This window comes from Glycine max, chromosome 9, assembly GCF_000004515.6.
Source record: "Glycine max cultivar Williams 82 chromosome 9, Glycine_max_v4.0, whole genome shotgun sequence".
Lineage (NCBI taxonomy): Eukaryota > Viridiplantae > Streptophyta > Magnoliopsida > Fabales > Fabaceae > Glycine > Glycine max.
The window spans coordinates 11,594,816-11,607,153 of NC_038245.2; positions in this window are offsets into that span (position 1 = coordinate 11,594,816).

The following is a 12,338-nucleotide window of genomic DNA, read 5'->3' on the forward strand; positions in this document are numbered from 1 at the left end:
TAACGATAAGTCTGATAATAAGTTAGCAGCGCGAACAAATTGGAGGACTTATCGTTAGCAGCACATGTGACGAGGGTGGATAGCTCCACCGTCTGTTGCCCTAACTTTGCAACCATTGCTTGCTTGTTTGGTTAGGGTTCTTCCCGATCTATTGTGTTATGTTATATCTCGCTATATTTAATTTGTATGTCATTAATGTGTTTTGCATTAGATTCAACTTTTGTTCATAATGAGTGAACCTTAGATTCCCATTTGAGATTGAATACAATGATTATTGTGGAAAGTTTGCATTAATCATTATATTGAATCTTGAATTGCCCGTTTGGACAGTTTGGGGAGACTCACATTTTTATGGTACATTCATGTGTTAAGGTTAACATTATTTTGTTTAATTTTATGAAACTACGGTACAATGCATTTCTAGTTGTTCTCTGAGTGCATACTTGATTATCGGCGAATTAATGTCACCAATTTCATGTCGTGTACTTGGAGACCAATGCGAAATGCTGCCGAAATTTCATCAAATTTAACAAAATAAGATTAACATTGATGCATGAATGTACCATAAACATGTGTCTTCTTGAATGGGATAGGGCCACACCTTAAATGAAAAAGTGAGATATCATGCATTGAATGAGTTTCAGAGTATGAAGGAGTTATTTTTTAAATGGATTGAAGTTGGATGAATGAAAGCCGCTTGAGCCCTGTGTATGAGGAAGGCGTGGAACAGTTCCTACAATTTGCTTCAGAAAGAAGTTGACCAGATGAAAATAGGAAGTTTTTTTGTCCGTGCATAAATTGTTTGAATGGGAGACGGGAAAAATTCGACGACATACGGGACCATCTGTTGTGTGATGGAATTAAGAGGAATTATACAACGTGGATATGACATGGTGAAATGACAGACATGTAGAGTGGGCCCTAATCTGAACCGTTTGATGTAGAAATGGGAGATCGCTTTGAGGATATGATTTGTGACCTTGGACAAGAGTCTTTTCAGCAAGCACATGCCCCTATGTATGATACATTACAAAGTGATTCAAAGAAGCCTTTGTATCCGGGGTGCAACAATTGGTTGATACTATTGTTGGCAGTGTTAAGTCTGGTTAATGTGAAGGCCAAATATGGGTGGAGTGACAAAAGCTTTAGTTCACTGCTTCAAGTAGTGCACGATATGCTTCCAGAGGAAAACACGTTGCCTAAAAGTTACTATCAGGCCCAGAAGATACTGTGTCCGATGGGTATGGAGTATCAGAAGATTCATGCTTGCCCCAATGATTACATACTGTACAGACATGAATTTGAAGAAATGTCTAAATGCCCTAGGTGTGGGGTATCACGATACAAAGTCAAGGATGATGAGGAGTGTAGTAGTGATGAAAACTCAAAGAAGGGCCCCCCAACAAAGGTGTTGTGTTGTCTGTCGATCGTTCCAAGGTTTAAGCATTTTTTTGCTAATGGAGACGACGCTAAAAACCTTACATGGCATGCAAATGGTAGAAACTGTGATGGAATGGTCCGTCATCTGGCTGATTACTCCCAGTGGAAGAAGATAGATTATTTGTTTCTGGATTTCGGCAAAGAGACAAGAAATCTTAGGCTTGGACTAGCCAGTGATGTAATCAATCCATATGGCAATTTAAGCACTTAACATAGTTCATGGACAGTTCTACTAGTAATTTACAATTTACCTCCTTGGTTGTGCATCAAGCGAAAACATGTTGTTGTCCATGATGATATCAGGCCCAGGACAACCAGGAAATGACATTGATGTTTATCTAAGTTCGTTGATTGAAGACCTGAAAAAGTTGTGGGACGAGGGGGTTTTAGTGTTTGATGGGTTTCGGAATGAGACTTTTCAAATGCGTGCAATGCTTTTTTGTACCATTAATAACTTTCCAGCATATGGGAATTTGAGCGGTTATATTGTTAAGGGTCATCATGCATGCCTCGTCTGTGAAGAAGACACAAGCTACATACAATTGAAACATGGTAGAAAAACAGTTTACACTAGGCATCGGCATTTTCTAAAACCTCATCACCCTTACAGGCGATTGAAAAAAACATTTAATGGAAGTCAAGAGCATGAAACAGCACCGATACCGTTGACTGGTGAGCAGGTCTTGCAGCGGGTTGAACACTTGAATACTATATTTGGAAAGACCCAAAAGAAGGAAAAAAGTAAGAGTTGCATATGGAAGAAGAGGTCAATTTTCTTTGATCTTTCGTGCTAGTCTGACCTTGACATTAGGCATTGTATTGATGTTATGCATGAGGAGAAAAAATATATGTGATAGTGTCATTGGGACGCTCCTTAACATTCAAGGCAAGACGAAAGATGGTTTGAATACCCATCAAGATCTAGTTGAGTTGGGCATACGATCGCAATTGCATCCAAGGTCTGATGGGGAAAAAATATACTTGCCTCCAGCTTGTCATACTTTGTCGAAAAAGGAGAAGATCAATTTTTGTCAGTGTCTACGGGGGGTCAAAGTCCCACAAGGATACTCTTCAAATATTAAGAGCCTTGTGCAGTTGAAGGAGCTTAAGCTGGTAGGATTAAAGTCTCATGATTGTCACGTGTTGATGCAACAATTGTTAGTTGTGGCCATATAAGACATTTTGTCTAACAAAGTCAGGTTAGTCATAACTCGCCTGTGTTTTTTCTTCAATTCCATATGTAGCAAAGTCCTTGATCTTGTCAAGTTTGATGACTTGGAAAACGAGGCTGCAATTATATTGTGCAAGTTGGAGGTGTATTTTCCTCCTGCTTTCTTTGACATCATGGTTCACTTAATTGTGCATCTGGTTAGAAAAATCAAATGTTGTGGTCCTGTTTATTTGCGGTGGATGTACCCGGTTGAGCGATACATGAAGATCGTAAAAGGGTATACCAAGAATCTACATCGTCCCGAAGCTTCTATTGTTGAAAGGTACATTGCAAAAGTAGCCATTGAAAAGGCTAAACCTATTGGGCTTCCTGAGTCTCGTCATGGCGACAGAGTGGGCAGTAAGGGCTCAAGAGGACTGCATGTTATCACTCCAAGTCTAGAAGATTTGTTACAAGCTCACTTATATGTCTTGAATAACAATAATGAAGTTTTGCCATACATATACTTCAGCATGAAGGTTTAGTCAAACAAAGTAATCCAAAAATGTCGAAGAACTGGGTCTTGAAAAAGCATAACAAGACTTTCTTTGATTGGTTTAAAGATACAATCTTTGCAAATGAAAATGCTTCTGAAACATTAAGAAATCTAGCAGATGGGCCTAAAAGAAATGTTATAACTTGGCAAGGATACGACATAAACAAGTATTCATTTTATACAAAAGCACAAGACGAGAAAAATACAATGCAAAATAGTGGGGTCACCCTAAGGGCTGAATCTCAACACTTCGCAAGTGTACATGATGATAATCCCTGTGTAGCTTCCATCCCTTACTTTGGGTTCATTGGTGAAATTTGGGAGCTTAACTATGTCAAATTTATTTTTTATGTTTTCAAATGTAAATGGGTTAACAGCAACACCGGTGTGCGGACTGATGATGTAGGATTTACGTTGGTAGACCTAGAGAAACTAGCTTATCAGAATGATCCTTTCATCATGGCAGAACAAGCTAAACAGGTATTTTATGTTCAAGACCCTTGTGATGAAGGGTGATCTGTAGTTCTACACGGGAAAACAATTGGTGTTAATGTAGAAGATGATGATTCATACATTCATAGTTATGTTAGTCCTTTTTCCACACAAATGACTCCTAACATCGTCGGAGAAAAAGCTAACGACGTTCATGCTAATCGTAATCATCATGATGAAGGAGAATTAATTATCATCTAATGTAATTTTCTTATTATGTATTTCATTTAACTACATTTATTTACATAACTGATTCACTTTTTTGATAATGTTAACTAACTCAAGTTTTTTTCTTAACAGGCCCATGGCTACTCCACCTGCCTCGCCTCCTCCTCCTCCTCTTCCTCCTTCTCCTCCTGCAGTAGCATCGCAGTCTCTATCTACCTTGAAGCGGACACGCAAAGCCACACGGCTATGATCCTTGGCCACTAGACCACCTGGGGCAGAGAGGCCAGTGGTCCACGTCGATCCTGCGACCGGGAAGGCCGACAGTCCCCACAAGAAGAAATTAAGAACATATTTGGGGATTGTCGCCCGTGATAAGGTCGACGTGACATACGAGACTTGGAAGGAAGTCCCTACCACTCAGAAGGATTTGATATGGGAGGATATTTAGGTATTTTAGTTTTCATCTTTCATTTTCTTTATTAGCCAAAATTTATAATTTACTGACAATAAAACCTAATTTATTGTTTATCAAGCTGAATTTGATATCCCTGAAGCATCTGACGGTAAGACAAAGAAGAAAATACTTCAGACTGTCAGGGAGCGGTGGAGACAGTTTAAATCTGATTTGACGAGGAAATGACACTTGCAGCCAACAAGGACAGTGTGTATGACACTGTTTGTGAAAAATACGACATTAGCAAGGAGAAATGGGTCCAGTTTTGTCAGACCCGCAGAGACCCCTCGTGGGAGGTATGTACTTTGTCATTTTAATTGTTTTCCACTAAAAATCCAGTTCTTATAATACATTGTAATAATAAGTTTCATTAATGTTCGATTTATGCAGGATGTGCGAAAAAAGGCACAAGCCATCCAGAAGCAAAACGCCGCCCCCCACGTGTTGTCTCGTGGGGGTTATGAATACTTAGAACAGAAGCTGATGGCGGAGAAGACAAAGAAAAAACTGGAGGAAGCTACTCAATTTGGAAGCACTGAGGTCTTGATTGACCCTCCATCTCCCATCAGACGACACGTGAAGTGGAAGATGGCCCGCACCAAGAAAAGTGGGCAGATGACGTCTAAGGCAGCAAAGGAAATTGCTGAGAAGATTATAAGTCATTTTCAATTAAAAATTGTAATTATATTTGTTTATTTTGTGAATGACTAAACAAGTATATGTGTTCTGCACAGGATTCTTTGGAGGAGCAGGCGTCATAGGGTTCCTTTGTCCCCCATGGACGTGAGGATGTCCTCACTGCTGCCATTGGGCGACCAGAACACCCTAGTTGTGTGCGTGCTGATGAAGCCGGTGTGACCATCAAGCAATACTTTGGATCGGCTCCACGGACCTCCCGCACTTCTTCCTCCATGGCTCCAGAAGAACTAGAGCAGCGGACTCAACAAATCAGGGACCAGCTGGAGGAGTCGATCATAGAAAAAGTGACTCGGCAGTTGATGTTATCCTTCAGCCAGATGCAGTCCCAGTTGCAATCATAAATCCATTCACAGGGACTTGCACTGCCTCTGAAGCCTAAGGTTGGTCCCTCAGCTGCTCGTGTCAGCACAAAGGGGAGTTGTGTTGATCCCTTACTAACTGATCTAGACACGGGTGACTCAGACAAATGCAGGTTGTACATCGAAGAAAATCTTTCCCGCATGGTTGCCCTAGGAAGACTTTATGAGGGATCCACAGTGGTTCACAACATCCATTTGTTGCATGGCCAAGTGAAGGTTAGTGTTGAGGAGGTTAAATATGCAGAACCTCTCGTTCCTGTACCCACTGTCGAGGTTATTTTAGTGGGGCAGACACTTAACACCTTCCTTGCTTGGTCGACACATCTCGTGAAGCGTTTATCAGAACAGGTATTTTACTCTCATTATATGTTTCTTTTTTTCAGTTGAATTTCTCACTGTGATTAAATTATGTTAATTAACTATGTTGGATAAACAAGCAGTTGTGTCTCCTGCAAAACCTGCAGATGGACCGGATCCTCAGGTACATGATCTCCTACATTTGATGACATTGATCATCCCACAGCTTCTTTTGAAGCCTCTGCAGGTTATGTGGGATGATACCGTGTTCGGGGTGTTTAATGAACACTTCCCGTTGTACATAAAGCACGAAGATCTGTCTGAAATTGCACATGGTGGTCAATGTCTCCGCATACCTGTTATACAGTTGTGGATTCTGTAAGTCAATTTTGATTATTGTTAATTACCTAAATTATTATTTTAAATTCATACATAATTAACTTTGTGTTAACAACAATAGGCATCTGACTGAGACAAGTATGCGAGCAGGGAATTTCGATGTGTACGGATTCCTCGAGCCACAGTCCATTCAGAGATCTGGGCAATCACAATTTGAATCAGAAAGTTACATGAAGAGTTGGATGCAAAGTTCAAAACGAGATGTCTACCTTGGAGCCTACCTGAATGGGTAAGTAAAATTGAACAACTGAATTTAAATAATGTATAATACTACAATAACCCATTTTGGTCTCCACTACAGCGCACACTGGCAAATAGTCGTCATTTTGCCTAAGGAAAATCTTGTTGTCTGGTTTTGTTCCTTGCATGACAGACCAGACAACTACCTTAAAGGAATAATTAACAGGTCAGTGTTGTTTTTCAATGCATTTGCATCAGCATTACTCAACAACATCAATATTTTAATGTTCCTAGTATTCAATAGTGCTTTGAAAGGACTTGATGATACTCCACAACCTAAATCCAAGGCTTTTGCTAGGTGGATTGTTGTTAAGATAAGTGATTTAAATAAAACTTATACTTATATATATTTTATGTGTGTGTACACTAATTGTAGTTAATGTTTAATATCCAAATTTCATTATGTATTTAGTGTAATAGACAAAAAGCAAGCACTGAGTGTGGCTATTATGTCATGCACCGGATGCCCACTATAATCTTAGGAAGTTTCAGGAATAATTGGGAAACGGTAATTGTTTATTTCAAACAAATTTGATTTTCTTATCATTGGTATTACATTATTAACTTGTGTTTTATTTGATCATGCAGTATTTTAATGATATTAGACCATTAGAAGCAGAAAGATTGAAGGCGCTTCGCATCCAGTGGGCACAGTATTATCTCAAAGTTGAAATCAAACTTAGGATGTTAGGGAACTATGTAATTTTAGGTTCCTTAATTAGTTTACTAGTTTGCTTTACATTTTTTACAATTGTTGTTTCATTTTAACATTGAATATTCTTTATTGATAGTTATTAATAAATTATTTATTCATAGTTATCAATTGATCAATTTTTTACAATTGATAGTTTACTATCTAGCTTTCTGCTAAAAACTGTTTGAAAGCAGAATGCAAATGATACATGCTCTGTTGTGTGGTCTGATTTAAAATTTACATGTTAAATTTTGGGTTTTTTGTAAAAACAGAAAGTGTATTTAAAAAAAAATCCTAATAACAACATCGATTATTTAAAAAAACTGATGTTAATATACACAAACAACATCAATGTTTCCAAAAAAATCGATGTTAACGTATAAGTTAACATCGGTTTTTCAAAAAACTGATGTTGCTTGTGTATATTAACATCGGTTTTTTTTAAAAACCAATGTTAATATCCAAAACGTTAACATCGGTTCTGAAAAAAACCGATGTTAACGTATACGTTAACATTAGTTTTTGTTAAAAACCGATGTTACCATAAAAAATGTTAACATAGATTTTCTACAAAAACCGATGTTAATGTATAAGTTAACATCGGTTTTTGACTGAAATCGATGTCAACGTTTGGAAGTTAACATCGATGTTTATACAGAACCGATGTTAACGTATAAGTTAACATCGATTTTTATAGAAAACCAATGTTAATCCATAAGTTAACATCGGTTTTGTATAAAAACCGATGTGAATTGTCAACATTCATACATTTTTTTGGTGTAATTCTTATTATATAACATTGGTTATTTAAATAACCGATGTTGTCAATTTTACGTTAACATCGGTTTTAAAAAACCGATGTTAACGATAATACTTTCAACATTGGTACTTTTAACATCGATTAAAAATCGATGTAGAAAGTCATAAATAACCGATGTAAAAAACATATTTTCTAATAGTGGAAGAATCAACTTCACTTGAAGGAAAACATTACTAAGTGATAAGCCTTGATGTTGATTGGAGATTTAAATGACTATTGGCACCCTTCTGAGCAAAGAGGAGTATTTAACCATAATAAAGAGTTGTTTTTGTCCAAAGCATTGATGATTGTAACTTAATTTATATGAATTAGGTTGGGGGCAAGTTTATTTGGCATAGGACAGGTCCTGAAAGTCGCCCTATGCATAAGAAGTTGGACAGGGCTTCTATGATACTCAATGGAGACTGAAATTCAGTGAAGCAATTGTTGAGGTGCTTGGTAGAGCCCACCCGAACCACAAGCCTCTTTTCTTTTGATGTGGGAAAATACATAATCAAACGAGTTGAATGGCCAGTTTTGACTGATACGGGACTGAGTCACACAGGTTGCACGGTTCTCACCGAACTAATTACACGTTCGATCCAATAATTGGACCAAACAAACTGGGTCTCTGGGTCCAGGTCAAATCGACTGATTCAGTCTAGGTTTTAAAATTATGGATGTGAGGAATTCCCTTAAGCTATTGGGGATAGGCCTTTTAGATTTGAAGTTGTCTGGTGTACTCATGATGATTATAAAATTATGGTGAGAAATGCATGGAGTAGGGCTAGGGATGGTAATGGTAGGGTCTTATAGTATCTGTTCCCATATTCACATTTTAAAAAAATGCATGCATCTTGCTCCACACATGTGCAAGTAGCAACTTTAATCTCCATGCATGTACCTATTGAGTATCTATATACTCATGCCTGCATCCACAATCCGCACTTTACTTATGTATAAAGTTAATAAATCAATAAAAAAATATATTAATTAGAAAATTTACAGCAAGTAAATTGAAAATTTACTCCTAAGTAATTCAAACATAACATTAAAAGCATCCACATAATACTACCTTTGGTCCTATATATATAAGAAACAATTAATTAATTCATCAAGACTAATATAAGTGGTTAGATTAGTTAATTTGTCATAAAGTTTATTTTTATTTCAAGATTACCCATGACATTAAATGGTTTGAGATTATTTTTCAAAGATATTTTTTTAACCAATGAGTATTTCTTGGTTTGTTGATAGCTCAATAAGTGCACTCATTTTCATGGAGAAAATAATAAGTGCATATCATTGATAGACCTCATAATAATTAGGGATAAAAAGAAAATTTAGCAATAAAATAGTCTTATATTTCTTATAATTAGGATCAAGAAAATATTACATTTTATTTCTTATATATAAGACCAAAGGTAATATTAAAAACAAGCAAACATAACATTGATTTATCAAAACTTAAGTCATAAATAAATATTACAAATATAATCATTCAAAAATTACAAAGATAAGTCATTAAATAGGTGCAATTTTACACTATTAATGGAAGCATCAAACAATACAAAATATCATTCACAATTTGAAGTCAATCTTAGAAGAATTTATCAACAAATTCATAAATTTATAAATAAAAATAGATAGTAGTTCAATATTTTTAAATAAAATATAAAACAAATTTAATATGAGGTATGTTGAATTAGAATTCATTATTCTAGAGTGTTATTCTTAGTCATGAAATTTGGAAAGTATAATTTTTTATAGAAAAAAAAAAAAATATATATATATATATATATATATAATATAAATTATTTATTTAAGTAACATATTTTAATACATTAATATTTAATATATGTGTGGAGGACGGGATGGAACAAGTACTATAGTACCAGTCCTTATTCCCAACCCTAAGTAGATAATTATCCTTTCTGCTTATGGATATTTGTAGAGTCCAGGTCTATTTTGGTTACTAGGAATGTGTTGAACTGGTTAGAGAATGTTAAACAAGACTATTGTTTTTAACAAGGAAATCTTTGGTACCATTTTTTAGAGAAAGAGGGAGCTTCAAAGAAGGATAAAAGGTTTGGAGAATTTTTTGGAGAGGGTGGATTGTGTTCATTCTTGGAACCTGTATCAGGAGCTCTCTAAGGAATATGAGAGTCCTTTTTCAAGAGGAAATACTTTGGTTCCAGGAGCCTAGGGAGCAATGAATTAAGCTGGGAAGTAAAAACACTAGCTTTTTTTCATGCTCAGACTGTGGTGCAAAGAAAGAGGAGTAAGATTCATGGCTTATTCCTACCTGAAGGGAATTGGTGTACGGATGATGAAATCCTCCAGCAGGAAGTTATTTTCAGAGCTTGTTTGGTGAGACAGAAGAGGTGAGCCCCCTTAGTCCCTCTCCTTCCATGGCTACCCAGCTGCCCAGTTACGAAGGAGGAGGTCTATAAAGCTCTCATGGGAATGAAATCTTATAAAGCGGCTCTCCAACCTAATGGGTTCCAACCAGCTTTTTATAAGATGTTTTGGGACAAGATAGGGGATGATGTTCGCCATTTTGTTAAAGATGTGTTTGAATCAAGTATCTTTGATCTGCAAGCTGCTGAGACTATGATTGTTTAGATTCAGAAGCATGATAACCATGGGTAGTTGAAGAGATGACACTATTAAAGTTCACTGAGCCATATTTATAACTAGAGTCATGAATCTGTACTATATAAAAAGAGTATTTGTGAAGAGTAAAAATTATAGGCAAGTGAGATAACAAATTTGGGTAACTGAAAAAAAAAAAAAAAAAGACTTTCAAGCTTGTCTAACTTTTTCTCAAATTTGATTAGAATACTTATAATCTTATTTGACATAGCAAATACTTATTAAAATATTCTCATGGCCACCAATATCAAATCACGTTAAATTCGTCTTTTATTATTTTTATATACAGTGTTGCTTTGAATATATTCTATCATTTAATTCTCATTATGCATGAAAGGATTTTTTTTCTAACACTAATCTTTTTTTATTTGTAACGATTAAAGATAATACCAAAAATTTATAATAATTCATATACATTGTTGAATCAACTAAGTTAGGCAATCCTTTTACTTTTCCAACATTGATCTATACTATCAAAACTTGCTTAGTATCACATTTTATAATTTGTAGAAGTAATTTTGTTATATGATTTCGAATTTTTAGTATATTATTAATTATTTATTTTAAATTTTAATAAATTTATGTTAATAAATATTTTAATATATTTTTATACACACATGTTCTTGAAAATTATTATTATTAAAGATGTTATGTTAAGTAAGATCTCATTCGTTATGGTGATATCTTATATGTTTTTTTTTTTTGTTTTTTTTTAAAAAAAATTAATCATTATTTGTACGAAATGTTAAGTAACTTTATCAATAACTAATTTTTATCAAAAAGTGACATTTGTCCTCATGAAAAAACCTTTTTATATATAGATTTTTAAATTAATTAATTATTGTAAAATTATCGTATACAAAAATATTATAAGCCAATTTATTAGAAATAGTGACAAGGAAATCTCATACATAAACTAAAATACCAATTATAGCTTTTGACAAAGAATATTTACATGGAGTTCTTTTTTTACAAAATTAACATACGTTATTTTTAATTATAACAAACATGTATCAATTACCCAATTTTAAAATTTAGTAGTAACAAATTTTATATTTATATATATATATATATATATATATATATATATATATATATATATATATATATATATATATATATATATATAATTATCATTTACTCCTTAATTAGAGGTCTTAAATTCAAATTTGTGATTGCAACAAATATTCCGATAAAAAAATTGTTGTTCATAGTGTCATACCCTACTCAAGTATGATTGTCTCTAATAAAAACATATGTGATGTAAACAAAAGAAATTTTTCTTTAAAAAATCTTAAATTACATATTTATATATTTTAATGTTATTTTTTATTATGCTGTCTCATTCGATAGTGATAATATTATCCTTGGCTTCAAAGTAATTTAAATGTTTATAGTTGATGCAGAAATCTCATTTTGTTTAGCATATATGAATTAAAAAACCACTTATAATATTTTTTTTATAATGAACGGATCTTAGTTAAATTTAAATATATAATAATAAAATGATTTTTTATAATAATAATAATAATTTGAGTCAAAGTATATAATTATATTAATAATTAATTAGAATATTATATTCATAATTGATCACTGTAATTAAGTATTGTATAATCAAATAATCACTTTAATTAAGAATATTCTAGTCATAATTGATTATTGTAATTAAGTATTTCATAGTTAAATGATCACTTTAATTACCATAAATATTTATTTTCGTGAATTAAAAATAAAATAATTTAGTGAAATTTTGAATAAAAAATATGTTTACGTGAAAAAAAATCTTTTTTTATAATTATAATTATAAAAAATCAATTTTCTATGTATTAAAACTGAAAAGTATATCTTGTGAAAAAATTCTGAGATGTATTTGTCTAAAATAAATCTTCCGAGATTTTTTAATTTAAATTTAAACTTACTATAATTTAAATCAACG